The sequence below is a fragment of the Ascaphus truei genome, chromosome 1 (genome assembly GCF_040206685.1).
Source record: "Ascaphus truei isolate aAscTru1 chromosome 1, aAscTru1.hap1, whole genome shotgun sequence".
Classification (NCBI taxonomy): Eukaryota; Metazoa; Chordata; class Amphibia; order Anura; family Ascaphidae; genus Ascaphus; species Ascaphus truei.
The window spans coordinates 347,163,957-347,178,487 of NC_134483.1; the positions used below are offsets into that span (position 1 = coordinate 347,163,957).

Here is a 14,531-nt window from a genome sequence, read left to right on the forward strand (position 1 = left end):
CCCCACAATAAGCATCATTCTATTTATTAAATACATAACCCACCCCCTGTGCCCCCCCATAAATACATGATTTATTCTTTTACATACAGGGTTCATACCCCAGGCCCACGCGAGTCCCCGGTGGGCCTTACGGGTCACCTGACAGACCTACAGGTTACCAGCAACTTGTTTCATACAGGTTCTGGAGGCCTGTTGGTGGGTCCCGCCAGGCACCATGGGTCACCGTGGGCCACAATGGGGTCTCCACAGTAGGCCCAAGGATGTCAGGGAGCCCCGGGTCAGACCCACAGGTGTCTGCGGGGCCTCGGGTGGTTCCCACGGGGGTCTGGGGACCCACGGGTGGGCACTACGGGTCCGCAGTGCCCCCACAGATGTGAGGCCACCGTTTCTTCCACGCACACTACGGGTCCGCGGTGTCCCCACAGATGTGAGGCCACCGGATCTTCCCCGCAGACTACGGGTCCGCGGTGCCCCCACAGATGTGGGGCCACCGGTTCTTCCCCGCAGGTGCCCCCCATGGACCCACCAGCCTGATACCCGTGAGATACCCGAGGATACCGAAGGTGGTCTCCAGAGGTCTCACGCAGAACCAAAAGGAACAAACCCTGAATGTAAAATAAATAAACCTGACCTATACATTCAATACATCAATCCCCCCCCCCACCCAACACCTACAGTACAATAATGTGCCAAATAACTATTATCCAGATAGGGATAATAGATTATTTGCCCATTATTAAACACATTAACTAGCATATTAAAATAAATAAAGTACTACTGACCTCATCAATAAGAAGCCCCCGTCGCCAGCACAATCCTTGTCCTCCGTTGCCCACAAAATACATAGCCAATACATAGCCAATACATAGCAATAACATTCAGATATCAATTAACCCCTTAATCACCTTATCGGATAATAACCGCAAAGGTAATGAAGGGGTTAAGCCATCCTGGCCCGATACACACCCTTCACCCATTCATTTGCACAGTGGCTTCATCATGCAACTATATATATACACACACACATATATATATATATATATATATATATATATATATATATATATATATATATATATATATATATACTAGCTGAGAGCCCCGGCGTTGCCCGGGATGTTTGTGGTGTGGGTGTGGCATTTGGGTGGGGAGTGGTCCACGCGGCCCATGTGCGGTGGTAGTGCTGCTGTGGCTGTACTGATGGTGATTGTATTGGTGTGCTGATTTGGGAGGGTTTGGTGCTGATGTGGGGGTGCGGATGTGGGTGTGCCGATGGGGGAGGTGCAAAGGTGGCGATGTGTGGGTGCTGATGGTGTTGATGGGGGCTGGGAATGGTGGGGAGCCGAGAATGCCAGTGTGCTGGGGGGGCATGGGATACCGGTGTGCTGATGTGGTGGTGCTGGGGTGTGTGTGTGTATACACGTGTGTGTGTATGTGTATACACGTGTGTGTGTGTATACATTGTGTGTGTGTATACGTGTGTGTGTATACACATGTGTGTATACACGTGTATACATGTTTGTGTGTGTGTATACATGTTTGTGTGTATACATTGTATGTGTGTGTGTGTATAAGTGTGTGTGTGTGTGTGTGTGTGTGTGTGTGTGTGTACACATGTTTGTGTGTGTATACACATGTGTGTGTGTATACGTGTGTGTGTGTGTATACATGTGTGTGTGTATACATGTGTGTGTGTATACATGTGTGTGTATACACATGTGTGTGTATACACATGTGTGTGTGTACACATGTGTGTGTGTGTACACATGTGTGTGTGTGTGTACACATGTGTGTGTGTGTACACATGTGTGTGTGTGTACACATGTGTGTGTGTGTGTACACATGTGTGTGTGTGTGTACACATGTGTGTGTGTGTGTACACATGTGTGTGTGTACACATGTGTGTGTGTGTGTGTACACATGTGTGTGTGTGTGTGTACACATGTGTGTGTGTGTGTACACATGTGTGTGTGTGTGTACACATGTGTGTGTGTATACACATGTGTGTGTATACACGTGTGTGTGTATACACATGTGTGTGTGTATACACGTGTGTGTATACACGTGTGTGTGTGTATACATGTGTGTGTGTGTGTATACATGTGTGTGTGTGTATACATGTGTGTGTATACATGTGTGTGTGTGTGTATACATTATGTGTATGTATACCTGTGTGTATACGTGTGTGAGTGTATACGTGTGTGTGTGTATGTGTACATGTGTGTGTGTGTATGTCTCCACGTATGTGTTTGTATGTCTCCATGTGTGTGTGTGTGTCTCCATGTGTGTGTGTACGTGTACATGTGTGTGAGTATACGTGTACATGTGTGTGTGTGTACGTGTCTACGTGTACATGTGTGTGTGTGTGTGTGTGTGTACGTGTACGTGTGTGTGTGTGTGTACGTGTCTACGTGTACATGTGTGTGTGCGTGTCTACGTGTACATGTGTGTGTGTCTACGTGTACGTGCGTGTGTGTCTACGTGCGTGTGTGTGTACGTGTGTATGTGTGTGTCTATGTGTGTGTCTACGTGTGTGTGTTTGTGTCTACGTGTGTGTGTTTGTGTATACGTGTGTGTGTGTATACGTGTGTGTGTCTACGTCTGTGTGTGTGTGTGTGTGTCTACGTGTGTGTGTGTGTGTGTCTGTGTCCCTGTGTGTCCTTTGGCCCGTGACTCCGCCTCAGGGAAGGGGGGGGGGGTGGGGGGGGAGGTGGTGGGGGTGGGGGGGGAGGTGGTGGGAAGGAGGGGGGTGGGGGGGAAGGGGAGGTGGGGGGGAGGTGGTGGGAAGGGGGGGGGTGGGGGGGAGGTGGTGGGAAAGGGGGGGGGGTGCGGGGGAGGTGGTGGGAAGGGGGGGGGGTGCGGGGGAGGTGGTGGGAAGGGGGGGGAGGTGGTGGGAAGGGGGGGGTGGGGGGAGGTGGTGGGAAGGGGGGGGAGGAGGTGGGGAGTTGGGAAGGGGGGTGGGGGAGGTGGGAAGGGGGGTGGAGGTGGTGAGAGGTTGTAAGGGGGGAGTGAAGGGAAGGTGAAGGTGGGGGTGGAGGGGAGGTGAAGGGGAGGTGAAGGGGGGGGGGTGGAGGGGGGGGGTGGAGGGGAGGTGAAGGGGGGGTGGAGGGGAGGTGAAGGGGGGTGGAGGGGAGGTGAAGGGGGGGTGGAGGGGAGGTGAGGGGGGGGTGAAGGGGGGGGTGGAGGGGAGGTGAAGGGGGGGGTGGAGGGGAGGTGAAGGGGGGGGTGGAGGGGAGGTGAAGGGGGGGGTGGAGGGGAGGTGGGGGGGGGGTGAAGGGGAGGTGAAGGGGGTGAAGGGGAGGTGGGGGGGGTGAAGGGGAGGTCGGGGGGGGTGAAGGGGAGGTGGGGGGGGGTGAAGGGGGGTGAAGGGGAGGTGGGGGGGGTGAAGGGGAGGTCGGGGGGGTGAAGGGGAGGTGGGGGGGGTGAAGGGGAGGTGGGGGGGGGTGAAGGGGAGGTGGGGGGGGTGAAGGGGAGGTGGGGGGGGTGAAGGGGAGGTGAAGGGGGTGGAGGGGAGGTGAAGGGGGGGTGGAGGGGAGGTGAAGGGGGGGTGGAGGGGAGGTGAAGGGGGGGTGGCGGGGAGGTGAAGGGGGGGTGGAGGGAGGTGGAAGGGAAGGGAAGTGGAGTGAGGGGAGGTGAGGGGTGGTGAGGGGAGGTGAGATGAAGGGGGGTGAGGGGAGGTGAAGGGGGGCGAGGGGAGGTGAAGGGGGGTGAGGGGAGGTGAAGGGGGGTGAGGGGAGGTGAAGGGGGGTGTGGGGAGGTGAAGGCCGCTCCCTCACCCGTCCGGCCGCTCACTCACCCGTTCGTCAGCTCCCTCACCCGTCCGGCCGCTCCCACGTGGATCTGAGGTGGGAGGCAGCTTGTTGTGGCCGCTCCCCCGCTGTGTCCCGGGCGCTCGCTCGCTCCGCTGACTGTAGCGGCGCCGGGGGGGGGGGGGGGTGGAGGGGAGGTGATTTGAAGGGGGGTGAGGGGAGGTGAAGGCCGCTCACTCACCCGTCCGGCCGCTCCCACGTGGAACTGAGGCGGGAGGCAGCTTGTTGTGGCCGCTCCCCCGCTGTGTCCCGGGCACTCGCCGCTGACTGTAGCGGCGCCGGGGGGGGGGGGGGGAGGTGATTTGAAGGGGGGTGAGAGGGGGGGGAGGTGATTTGAAGGGGGGTGAGGGGAGGTGAAGGCCGCTCACTCACCCGTCCGGCCGCTCCCACGTGGAACTGAGGCGGGAGGCAGCTTGTTGTGGCCGCTCCCCCGCTGTGTCCCGGGCACTCGCCGCTGACTGTAGCGGCGCCGGGGGGGGGGGGGGGGGAGGTGATTTGAAGGGGGGTGAGAGGGGGGGAGGTGATTTGAAGGGGGGTGAGGGGAGGTGAAGGCCGCTCACTCACCCGTCCGGCCGCTCCCACGTGGAACTGAGGCGGGAGGCAGCTTGTTGTGGCCGCTCCCCCGCTGTGTCCCGGGCACTCGCTCCTCCGCTGACTGTAGCGGCGCCGGGGGGGGGGGGGGGAGGCTGATTTCGGGGAGGAAGAGGCGGAGGCTCCGGCGGGTATGTGAGGCCCCCCCCCCCCCCCCCGGGTTATACATGCTGCTAATGTACACCCCCCCCCCTACTGTGTGTGTGTGTGTGTGTGTGTGTGTGTGTGTGTGTGTGTGTGTGTGTGTGTGTGTGTGTGTGTGTGTGTGTGTGTGTGTGTGTGTGTGTCCGTGTGTCCGTGTGTGTGTGTGTGTGTGTGTGTGTGTCCGTGTGTCCGTGTGTCCGTGTGTGTGTGTATATCCCTGTGTGTGTGTTTTTGTCCCTGTGTGTCCTTTGGGCCGTCACTCCGCCTCAGGCCAATGAGAGGTGTGCGGGGGCGGCCCAAGGGACCAATGAGATTTCCCCTAGGGACACCGGACATCCAGCAGGCAGGCATGCATGCAGGCAGGCAAACATACAGTGCTTTCACTAATATAGTATAAGATATATATATACATATATATATATATATATATATATATATATATATATATATATATATATATATATATATATATATATATATATACCATAATACTGAGTTAAGTTATGGTGAGTAAAAAAAGTGACAAAAACCCTCCTATCCCATAGTCTCTTTGCATACCCAGTTAAAATCAACCCCACACTGATGAGACCCATAACGGTCGAAACAGCTGTCTGTGGGTGGTTTTCTGGGTATGCACCTTAACCCTGGCTGTGCTCAAAGCTGTGACCATGCAGCAAGCTTAAGCCTATAGGGAACCATGTTAAAAATGTTTTTTTAGGCAAAAAGTGACACTGTGTGCTCATTTGCATGTCATTTCCCAGAATCCCTTGCTGCAGTGGAAGTGCTGTATGCTGGGTGATAATGGGGAAAGGCGGGGTTGCAGACCTGCCTAAGACATGCAGATGAGCAAACAGTTGTATTTACATATATATATATATATATATATACAGTGCTCGACAAAAAATAATAACCACTCGCCCATGGCGAGTGGATTTAGGCCGCTGGCAAGCCATGCTGCAGCTCTATTAATTCCCCTGCTCGCGCCAAAATTTTCCAAATTTTTTTTTTTAATAAATAAATCCTCTCCCTGATTGGTCTGACGCGGGGAAGAGGGCCGGCTGGCAGCTCTGGGTCAGCCTCTCTCTCCCCCCTCCCCTGCCCCCAATCCCCGCTTGCTGCCAGGGGCTCTGACATCCGTCCCCATGGATGCAGCCGGTGGGGTGGGGGCGCGCGCGCTAGCAAAGTTAGCTGCTGGATCCAGCGCGTCCCCATCCGGCCACGTTTCCCATCGGAGAGGATGTCCCCCGCATGCCCCCACATACTCAATTTCCCCCCCAATGCCCCCACAGGCCCCCTCGATGTTCCCCGCAGGCCCCCCAATGTCACCCGCAGACCTCGATATCGCCCGCAGGCCCCAGATACCCATATACCTCTGGTGAGTGGGACTCCCGGCTCTGTTTCTTGTAGTGTGTGTGTGTGTGTGTGTGTGTGTGTGTTCGTTCCGTTCCTTGTAGTGTGTGTGTGTGTGTGTGTGTGTGTGTGTTCGTTCCGTTCCTTGTAGTGAGTGTGTGTGTGTGTGTGTGTGTGTTCGTTCCGTTCCTTGTAGTGTGTGTGTGTGTGTGAGAGTGTGTGTGTGTGTGTGTGTGTCAGGATCGCCTAGACCTCCTGCCTAGCCATAGCTTCCTTGTCCACTGGATGTGCTGCTGCCTTCTGTTGGCTCTGGGTTCCTCTGTCTGTCTGTCTGTCTTCTTGTTGCTCCTGTCTCTGTCCTTTATAGCTTGCTTCCTGTCTGTTGTTTTTGCCTTTGCTTGAAGTCAGACTCCTAATGCACATGCCTGTCTTTGATTCCTGATCTGTTCCTGTACCTGTATTATAGAAGTCTGTTCACAGTAAAAGCCCTTGCTGGTAATCTGGCTTGTCCCTGTTTGTTCCTGTTCTCAGTCCCTGCCCCCAGACCTGTCCTTGCTCCCCTGTCCTGTTCCAGTCTCCTCGTTGCCGACCTCTGCTTGTTACCTGACTTCGCTACCTGCCGCCTGCCTCGGACCTCTGCTTGTTTCCTGACTTCACTACCTGCCACCCAGAGGCTTGTACCTGACTTCGCTACCTGCCGCCTGCCTCGGACCCCTGCTTGTGACCCCTACTACGCTCGTGCTGTTCCGGCCACCGAGATCCTACCCGCCACAGGTGTCTCCCGTGACAGTGTGTTAGTGAGCTGGGGCTGCAATTCCGCGGGATGCTGCGGTGCGCCGGGTCTGATCAGGTACCGGGGGAAGGTGGGACGCTCACGCACACTCACACCATCCCCTGCAGAGCTGGGGTCGCTATTCTGGGAGGCTGCAGTGGGCCGGGCCGGGCCCGAGCCGGTACTGGGGGGGGGGACGATGAGCGGGAGGCTGCGGTGGACCAAACCCGGCGCCACCAGCGCCAGCACCATGTCGGGCTGCCGGGTCCCAGATCTATTCCCCCCTGCAGCAGGCGCCTCGCTCCGCTCTTGCTGCGGCCTCCCGTTTTGGCCCCGTGGGGCGGTCGACGTGCAGGGGGAGTGAACGGAGGTAATGGGCGGCGGTGAACAGAGGTGGAGGTGGGGGGGGGTGAACGGAGGGGAGGTGGGGGGGGGGAACAGAGATGCAAGGGGTAGACAGGCTGGACTGGGGAGAGAGCAGAGAGAGAGAGAGACAGGCTGGAGTAGGGAGAGGACTGAGAGAGAGACTGGGGGGGGGAGAGGAGAGAGACAGGCTGGGGGGGTGCTAAATGCTCACAGGCAGTCAGTCACCCACCCAGTCAGTCACCCACCTACCCACCCAGTCACCTACCCACCCACCCAGTCAGTCACCTACCCAGTCAGTCACCTGAGGCGGGACTAGGTGGCGAATAGATTTTTTGGTTCGGCGAGTAGATTTTTGGGTGATTTGTCAAGCACTGTATATATATATATATATACAGTGTTCGACAAACCTATACATTTGCACGCCCCGGGCGAGTGGATTTAACATTGTGGTGAGCTCCTATTGGCCCAAGCAGCACACGTGTGGTACTAGGTGGGGAGAAGATTTTTTTGTTCGGCGAGTAGATTTTTGAGAGAGAGAGAGAGAGAGAGAGAGAGAGAGAGAGAGAGATACACATGATGAACCAATATACAAATAAATGTAGAAGGGCTATCAAAAACATGCTCTACTACAAATGTCAAAGACCAAAAAAAAAAACAAAAGTTAAATAAAATACATTTCTTTTGTTCACTTACCATTACTTGACCCACTCACCGACTCCCATTGAACAGCTTACTCTCGAACCAATCCACGCACAGGAACCCATAAAATAATAAACCATAAAATAATAAACATTAAAAAAAAAAAAAAAAAACAATCCAGGGGTCTATATCTATATATTTATTTATTTATTTAGTGTGGGGATTTTGTGTGTGTATTTTTTTTATTGTGGGTAGCGGGGGTGGGTGAAGGGGGTATTTGGCCCCAACGGTGGTTTGTTTAGGGCTTGCGGGTGGGTAGCGGGAGGGCTTAACCCCTTCATGACCGTAGCGACACTAATTAATTGGGTGAAGGGGTTAAGTTCACCCTCAACCCCCCCGAAAGCCCTAAACAAGCAACAAGGGCCAAATACCCCTTTCACCTACACCCGCTACCCACAATTATCCTGGCATGGCGGGTTAACCCCTTCATTGCCTTAGCGGTTAGCCGCTAAGGTCATGTTGGGCTTTTAAATGCATTTTTCCTGCCCCGGATGCATGCCGGGGGCTCCGGTGCGGGCATCAGCTCCGGAGACCCCGGCACCAATCCCAGGCAGGAAAAAGGCCTGATTTTTTCTAAGTGTCGATCTTGCCGATGCTTATACACCACCAACCCGACAACTTTAGTTGGCGGGACGGATTGGCGATAAAGTCTCATTTCGGCAGTGCCGATCAGCAGCGAAAAGCTGCGGATTATTGGTAGGGGGTAAATACTTCTGCAAGCGTCTGTATATATATTCTTTAAAATATATACTTTTGATTTGCATTTATAATTGTAGAATCTACCAGCAATAATCATTTTTGGAGAAAAATGTATGTAAAGTGACATTAGGAAAAAAATTCCACTATGGTAAATCCTTGGATCTTCGTTTTTTAACTGTTCTTATTGCCCCATCATAAGAATTATTTGTTTGAAGTATTACTGCCCCATATTATATATGTACAATTGTGTGGTTGATAATAAGTCATTTAAAAATGGCTTTAGGGACTACATTAAAAAAATTCATTAACATCTAAAATGATAAAACAAACATTTTAAAAGGACAGAGAAAGATCAGGCGACTGCCTTCAACTCAGCACAACTTTTAATATACATACACTGGTTAGACAAATCCGCGCGAGAAAATTCGGTAGACAGGTCTTACGTGAGCCTTGTTTTGCAATACCTTAACTCTGTGCTGCCCACCTCCTCATACCTACAGTATAGCCCCCCTTTTCAGCTCCCCCTTTTCTACTCTTAAACAGATGTTAGTTGTAAAAATGCCTGCCTTTTAAAGCCTCTCTGATTTCATTCAGTAAACCTCAGCAATCTTTTGTTTGTACTCATCTCAATGCTTAGTCATACATTGCTACCTCTTGGAAAATAAGAAAACTCAGCTGCCCCGAAAGTACTATTTTGTTACTGAAGACAGAAGTAATCCTAGAGGAAAATGAGTGTTAATAGTAAGTAAATGTGGATGTGTATATCTTTGTTTTATATAGTGCTTCACAAAGCAGACATTAGAATACAGACAAATATAATAAGTGCATCAAACACAAGCATGAGATAGGAAAAGAAAAGCGGATTAGAGCACTTCCCGGGACAGGAAAAGGTGTAATTGCAGTGGATTTCAGTGCTTGGTTAAAACTAATGGTACATGCCTTTGTGGGTGGAGGCAGAAGTAGTCATGAATTCAAGAGAGAAGAGTAGATGGAAGGAAAAGAGACTTTCAAGCTGATGAGATGAGCATGGGTATAGCAAGAAATCTAAGCTGAGATGTAGGAAGAAGCAGAAAGATATAGAACCTTGAAAGTGAGTAGGAGAACTTTAAATGTGATACAGAATTTGATGGGAAGCCAGTAGAGAGATTTAAGGCGGAAATAAGCAGACACTTTCCTATGAGAGATGGTTCTATTTGCTACCTTGTATTACATTTAGAAATTACCACTATCCGTGACCAATTAGACTTTTGTTGTGATTTTATCCAGGGGCAACTCTACAAACACTGAATCAGACGTTTTCAGCCAACACTTCATAGTATATAAAATGTACCCCTTAAATATTAGAGAAACAAAGGAGCACAAAAATGTTTGTGCTCCAAAAGAAAATTCACTTATGTGCACACTATGTAAGTAGAAAATGTAACTTTTAATAGGTGTACTTAAAACTTATATTACCGTAACACTAAATGTAATAAACCTTAAAAATAAATTAAATGATATGCACACATGCAACAGAGTTAGCCTCACATATATGTAGATAAGTTCCAATATATTATTATAACTGAAACCTGGGAGGCTGAACAGAGTGCAACCAGGCAAGGTGAGTCAGAGTGACCAGCGACTGCAATCACTAGCACAGTAAGTAAGCAGCCAAGAAGCTGTGGCAGAGATGCGGCTACAATGTATCCATAGAAAGTGGTAGTAGTATCAATAGAGCCAGCTCTGCCAACTACACTGTTGTTATATATTTGGCTATGCTAGTGAAAATAAAATGCCCAACACTTGCAATCACCAGCACAGTGAGTGATTAGTCAGATGCTACAGCAGGGGTACGGCTTCAGTGTGTCCATAGACGGATGGACGCGTTATCATGTCATCAGCCCCTGTTATGGGGTTGTTTTAATATAGTGCGCTAGTAACCAGTTTTTTCACCAGCATAGCCAATATATAAAAACAGTGTAACTAGCAGGGTTGGCTTTATGGGTACTATCATTGTCTATGGACACACTGTAGCCGTACCCCGGCTGTAACATCTGACTGTTTGGACCAATATGACAATATTGCCAGCCTAGCAAAGGATATATATTAATGCTAATGATGATGCACATCATTAAATACATTGTTGTAGGTTATACTACATTTGTATGTAAAAGACATTAACATATTTTATAAAAAATATAAAACAAAAACATTTAATTTCCATCACATTTTAAAGTTGTAACTCATAAATATATATATTTTTAATACTATCTATGCACTTTGAAATCATATGCTTGATACGAATTAACAACGGTCTTTTATTGCTCCCTAAAACTCTATCATCTTATGACTACTGTACAGTTTCTTCAGACCTATTGGCTAATATTAACATGGTTACAAAAACTCTTTGTCCAAGATACTTGTTGATGAGATGTAATGGCCTGTGTTGGGCAGCTATGTGACCCATACTCATTGATCAGAAGAAAGACAGATAGCTTGCAGGATATTGTAGACAATGTCAGTGTTGGTGGCATAATCAACAAGTGATCAAGAAGTGTTGTTTTAATGTAAAGAGATGACTCAAATAAAAGTTGATTAATCTGAGGAAGCAAGCCACTATAGTTGGCAAAGGAAATCATCTGGTCCAGCTGGAGCCAGCAAAGAGAACACTGTTTCACTCTGGTGAAAGCAGAGAATATTAAAATGCTGCTGATGGAGTCGTCACATACAGCACAGCTCTGCTCATACAATATACATTTAGGCATTCTGATTTCAGTTTAATCTTCTACTCAACTGTACCACTAACAATATACAGTCTAATCAACACTAGCACATTCTATATTACTTTGTGAATTACATACGGTATCAAAGGCTAATATTTGAAGTTACCTTAAATAAATAGTGTGCAGATCAATCAGATATCTACAACAGGTTGTCCAGAGGCTGGCAACATCCTTAACCTCCCAGTTGGTACGTCAATGGGTCTGATTCAGTATTGTCTGAATCAGACTATGGATTAACTTGAATGACAATTTTCAGTCAATCGCAGCTTCAGATAATAATTAATCAGGTATAACATATTGCTAGAGAATCTCTGCAACCGGAAAATGTTCCAGATCAGGTAACTTCAAAGTCCTTTTTTGAGGTTATATGGGTCCCAAATACTTTGCACAAAAGCTTCATTGGCCAAATCCATGGAACAAGCTAAGAACAGACTTTGCACAAGTCAATATTTAGTTACACGACCAAAACATATGTTGAAGAGCACAAGAGAGGGAAATAAAGTAATATTAAGATGATCACATGCTGACATACAGTAGCTCAAGGCGTTTACAATTAAATATAATACATGCCAATCCTAGTAAAACGTAAGGTCTTATATGGCAAATGTGAACACAAGTTGTAGCACATTAGTAGACCTTAAAGGAGAGACAAACTACAAAACTGCTGTATTCAAATATCTACCGTGGCCAGTATCAAACTCTGGCTCAGAAATGCTTCGTCTCCTGAGCACGCCAGTAGAAAAGGGAGGGAAAACTTTTAACCAGGCAATGAGAATGGAAGGACCAGGCCCTTACATGCCTCACTCCAAACACGACATAAAGCATGTCTAGATTTAACAGCTATTCATTGTTTATAACTTGATTGATACATTTGATTAAAAAGGTATTACTGTACATTTATAAATGCGTGTGTGCGTTCCAGGGTAATCAATAAACAGTATAGTGAGGTTGAAATATATTCATACATTTTTGTTGCAATGTCAATGTAATACCTTAGGGCAGCTAAATTATAACAAAAACATGTATATTCTTCTTTCCCAATCTAACCTTATTATTTATATTAAAACCTAATTCCTATACCATTATTGTTCTCTATTTGTATATAGTTCTAAACATATATTCAGTATCCAATGTTTTTTCATTTTTGCATTGTTTAAATAACCATATCATACATCAACCTCATTTTTTAATTCACAAATATTAACTATAAATGTTGATAGGGGCTTACCTTTGGAAAATACATATATATATGATTTACCAATGCCGATTTTAGAACAGGTGTAAATAAAAATGAGTCAATTGCATAATACTTTACTTACCCAATACTAAATATACCATAAAGCCCTGCATTGGAAACAAAATACAGCTCAACCCCCTTATAACACTGTGCTTGGGGTCCAAAGAATCACATCGCGCCATAAGCGGATCGCGTTAGAAATAATGTACAATTGTATGCATTGTACAATAAAGTATTTAAGCTACCAATAATCGTGTTGTAAAGTATTCATAAATATGAAAATTGGGAGCCACGCTTGCATCGCGTTATAAGTGGATTCTCAGTGTAACGGATCGCGCTATAACGGGATTGAACTGTACCGTGTATACAGATAGCATCACATAGTGGGATACTTTGGGTTAATGCTCTATATTTACATCCAGCATTATACAAATCAGTGTCACAGGTTGAATTTTATTGCAGGCATTAGTAGCTTCCTTCCTAATCACTTCCAGACCAAGAGTACTCTCCTATTTTAGGACACACATTTTTGGATGTCTAAAAATGTTGCACAGATTTTGACTAGATTCATAGAAACATGTCATGTCATGAAACTGGCTTGACTTTTTAAAAATGTTTATTTAGCAGGTGTGCCTTGTCAAATCTATTTTGCCATCGCTTTACGCCAACTCTAGCCAGTGTAACTATACCAGTCGTATTTCCTGCCTCATTAACTAACATGGCCATTTGCAACATGAGTAAGGAGACCTGAAGCAACTCCTAATTTACCCCATGGGATTTTCCCCCAACCCTTATTTTGACAGATCTTCAATAGAAACAAAACAGTTCTCACTTTTGCAATATTATGGCTAAAACCTAGCAATAAAAATAAAAGTCACTGGGGCTGATGTATTCAAGTCTCACTGATGCAAAACTGGTGCACAAGACAGCATCAAATACTGTATATCAAAGAAAGAAAATCCCAAATGGAAACAATGGGATTTTTGCCCTGATAAATTTGGTGCAGTTTTTTTTTGCTCCACTTTGGCAGCTGGGAGACTTTAATACTGTACATCAGTCACAAAAAACAGAGGGTTTTTGATATATAATGTTGTACATTCAGAAGCACAGAAACCAAAATATTAACCAAGGACAAATTAACAAACCCCTATTACTTTTTGTTTGTATTCTCTAAGTCTAAGTAAAGGCTAAATGAAATGTAGGTAAATAATCACTGTTGTGCTAACAGCGATCCGTGAGCACAGGGCATTGATTGTGGAGAGAAGAGGGAAGGGTTTAAGTGGAAAGTCTGCCCTGTGTCCTCAAATTGGAATGTGCATTAGCTGGCCTATCCTGCTATGGTCAGATTATTGCCATTATGTTTCCTGGGTGACTCATTTTCTGCTACACAGTCGAGTCTTGCAGGTCATTGCTCTGAGCTTCTCTTTCTCACTCCCACTGTCTAGCATTGAGGGGGTCAGGGAGGGATTTTGTGACTATGAAAAATTAGTGCCAGAGCCAATCTATGCAGAATTGTTCATATTAAGGCTACAATCTTGTCACGAATATGTGTAACGTTTTTTTTTTTATTGTTGGTAGCTTAATGACATTTTTCAGTGTCTCGACACAAACCCTGGTCTTAAATATAGCACGTAGCCGAAATGATCACATGCACCACTCTCTGTGACAAAATATACCCCCCCCCCCCCATCATGAATCATAATCAAATTTGATTATAACTATTGACCCATTACACGGTTCACCTACTTCTAATGTATTTTTTTTAATGGTTAACTGTATGATCTGGTTATATTTAGCCTTTCCACCTTAGCAGCAGCAACCTACAAAAAAAAAAAAAAAAAAAAAAAAAAAAAGAGAGAACCCCCCCTCCCCCCCTAAAGAAAACAGTGTCCTGAGCCCACACCTCGGGGATAAAGAAAGGGGAAGGTCATATTCTTTTCATCTGATCGCATGTATCGCCTGGTATCTTTTTTTCTGATTGCAAATCATAAGAATATTGTAGTAAAATCTCTTTAAGTTTTATTGGGGGGTTTATTTATTTATTTCCCTTCCACGAGCTGGTGTCTCGCCGCAGGACTGGGCTGTGTGTAACTCCCCTAATA

At 47.3% G+C, this 14,531-nt stretch overlaps 1 long non-coding RNA gene across 1 annotated transcript in view; it reads right to left on the reverse strand.

The window, feature by feature from the left end:
• The window catches only part of LOC142499495 (uncharacterized), a 34,911-nt gene that overhangs the window by 10,701 nt on the left and 9,679 nt on the right, over positions 1-14,531 (reverse strand). The window lies entirely within an intron of this gene.